The 3,231-nt window shown below is 42.1% G+C and overlaps 1 long non-coding RNA gene across 1 annotated transcript; it reads right to left on the bottom strand.

Annotated features, from left to right (window-relative positions):
• Positions 1–71: 71 nt before the first annotated feature.
• Positions 72–1,038, bottom strand: LOC124883875. Its single transcript, XR_007042342.1, has 3 exons — positions 957–1,038; positions 294–406; positions 72–184 (listed from the first exon to the last, which is right to left on the bottom strand). It is a non-coding gene; the product is annotated as an uncharacterized LOC124883875 (long non-coding RNA).
• Between the last annotated feature and the right edge of the window lie 2,193 nt (positions 1,039–3,231).

Here is a 3,231-nt window from a genome sequence, read left to right as displayed (position 1 = left end):
AGAAGCTTGCAAATATCCCCCACCACCCTCCCCCAAACCCCAGAATCACCTCCCCTACCCTCCTTTTTTGTCTTGTTTTTATGGTGGTGCCTCATCTCTCTAAGAACCCATCAGGATTCGTTCAGCATGTATTTCCATCCCTGACACCAGAGGAATGCCCTTGCATCATCCGGCTGAGGGTTGCCTGTAGACAGACAATAAAGCAGAAAGACAAAATACAAAAATCTTCAGCCAGAAGAAGCGGGAGTTTGAATTAATATTTTTTCTGTCTTTGATGTTGCTAATTGTCTTACTTTGATTCCTCCTCTTGTTGGAGAAATGTCTTTTGTGTGTTGTGGTCTCTGGTGCAGGTTTGTTTTTGATTTCCTCCTATCTGTTTAAAGCCTGCTGATAGCTCTTCAAGTGGCTGTCAGGGGAAAATAATTCAGAAAAGGAAATATTGCCTGAAAAAACAACAAGATTGCAGAGAGGTGCTCTGGAAGGAAAACATAGGAACTGGAGAAGAAGGATGTACATAAAAAAAGGTGCCCTCAGGAAGTGTGGAAGTGACAGCAAAGGAGATACAAACGGAGAGAGGAAAGAGGGAAGTTGAGGAGGTGGCTGAGGAAGGAGACAAGGAAGAGGGTGGAGGAGGACGGAGCTTCTGTGTGGGTGGAATGGAGACAAGATTGTGGATAGATGGAGAGTTAAGGGAACATGGAACTTTGCAGGGTAATGAGGAGATGAGAGGATGAGTTGACAGAGGTACATGGGCAAAATGAAAGGAGAGATGAATATATGAATAGAGGTAGGGAAACACAGGCATATGCATGAGATTGTGGGTGGCTTGCTCCTCAACTATGGAATCTTTCATGCACCTGTTCTGAAGAGGCCCTTTTGACATTATATGCATCAATACTGTAATGAAAATATGTTTAAGAAATATTAGATTTATTGGTTGCTGGTTGATGTTTTACCTGTGTGGGATCCCTGTCCTCTCTTTGACAGCTGCTCCATCCTCTGCTGCCCGTGCTACGTCACTGAAACGCAGCGTCCCCCTTCCCTCTCTCCCCCTCCTCTCTGTCTCTCTCATTTCCCTCCCTTCTTTTCCCTCCATGTTCCTCTTCCCTCTGTATTTGTCCTCCTCTGCCTGCACCTCTGTCTCCACATCTCGTATGCTCAACCCACCCCCCAACCCATATTCCATCAGTGCCTCTCCACCTCCCTCTCATCTAGTCTTCAATTCTACTCTGGCTGTTACACCACCTCTCTCTGAGGGAAGCTTCGAGAACACAGTGGACAGACTTGGAGAGACTCTCAGGACCTGTGAAACAGCATTCACAACTCTGTCTTATGAATAAAACACACACAAATACATTAATGTCTTCTCATATGCATTCCTGTCTTCATCGGGTTGAACATCCTGAGAAGTGAAGCACAGGTTTTGTGATGCATGTATACCTGAGCTATTACTGTGGCGCAGCTTCACATGCTCAGTGGATTTTTCCCCTGAATATAAATGGAATATTTAATAGAAATAGATTTCAATAATGTTCACAAAAAAATGACATCTGTAGACGTTCTGATGTCTATTTAAAAGAGACATTTTAAATCCTTTGAATTCCGAGGGCTTTTTATGAGTTATCAGGGAATCACAGTCGGATTAAGCCAATGAAGCTTACAGTTTCCCTCACAGTTGATGCTGGAAAAAGAATGTGTGCTTATGAAAGATCTCTGTCAGTTTCCATAAAACTTTTTCTGTTGCCACCCATTTCAACATGGTTTGGTCACAAAACATTTGCAAACCTCACTTCAATTTCAAGCCAGGGCTGCATGGTGGAGCAGTTTCTGTTGTCTTCTACCAAGAGGTTCCTGCATTTGACAGAAGCATTTCTGTGTAGTATGCATATTCTTTTGGGGACTCTGGTTACCTATCACAATCTCGAAAACATGCATGTTAGGTGAATTATTCTCTAAATTGCATATGTGTGTGAGTGTTTGCTGAGTGATGAAATTACAACAAGCACCCGTCCCCCATGATCTTCAAGGATTAAAAACTGGATAAATGGCAATTATGATGTTGCAACAATCTTACTGTTTGCCAAATTGTGCTGTTCTCAAAGAATCATGCAACTATTTTACAGCCACGGGTACTATGTCTGCTGTAGGATGTTTTGATGACCTTTTCATTATATGCAGAATTTTCTTATTTTTATTGGAGGTCTCTGCATACTGACCATTAGTATCATCCTTGTATTTTTATCAGCTGCATGAGAGGATGTAGGTGAGGGGTTTTCTGTGTAGAGATTCTGAAGCTCCATTTTGTTTTTATACGTTGTGCTGTGACTATTTTAAAATTATATTATAAACCTTATCTACTGCTTCTTGTGCTTTTCCACTCGCTTCTTTCTCCTCTTTTCTCCTCTACACTAGCGCCAAAGCTTATTTTTATGGGAGGTCTCCGCACACTGACCATTGGGGCTTGGCCTATAACAAGTAAACAAACAACAACTTGTTTTTATGAGCTTGTTTCATGTGGTGGCATTCCGTTTTTTCCATAATGGGTCAGTGAAGCTGGTGCCTATCTCCAGCAGTCTGTGGGTGGGAGGCGAGGTACACCCCAGACAGGTAGCCAGTGTATTGCAGGGTAACACACAAACAACCACACACATACTCATTCACACACCTAAGGGCAATTTAGAGAGACCAATTAACCTAACAGGCTTGTCGTTGGACCGTGGGAGGAAACCAGAGTACCTGGTGAGAACCCACGCATGCACGGGGAGAACATGCAAAATCCATGCAGAAAGATCCCCGGCCGGGAGTCAAACCCAGGACCTTCTTGCTGCAAGACAACAGTGCTACCAACTGTGCCACCATGCAGCCCTCCATGTAAAACACACACACAATAATTTGTTAGCATAAATTAAAGAACCAAGAGTTGAGAGAACAAGAACCTTGTCCTAAATAGAAAAAAAATCCTAATTATTATTAAGGATGTTTTAAAGAAAAAAGATAATTACAAAGGCACAACAACAGAAAATGGGCTGGCAAAGTAGGCCTTCAAGCCACCCCGTAGGTCCAAATTAGACACAAGCAATCTGGAAATATGAACACAGGAATTAAAACAACAAACAGAAAATCATTTTTCTCTTCTATTTCAATTCAATTCAGTTCAATTCAATTCAATTCAATTCAGTTTTATTTATACAGTGCCAATTCACAACACATGTCATCTCAAGGTACTTTTCA

This window comes from Girardinichthys multiradiatus, chromosome 18 (assembly GCF_021462225.1).
Source record: "Girardinichthys multiradiatus isolate DD_20200921_A chromosome 18, DD_fGirMul_XY1, whole genome shotgun sequence".
Classification (NCBI taxonomy): Eukaryota; Metazoa; Chordata; class Actinopteri; order Cyprinodontiformes; family Goodeidae; genus Girardinichthys; species Girardinichthys multiradiatus.
This window is presented reverse-complemented; position numbering and strand designations above follow the sequence as displayed.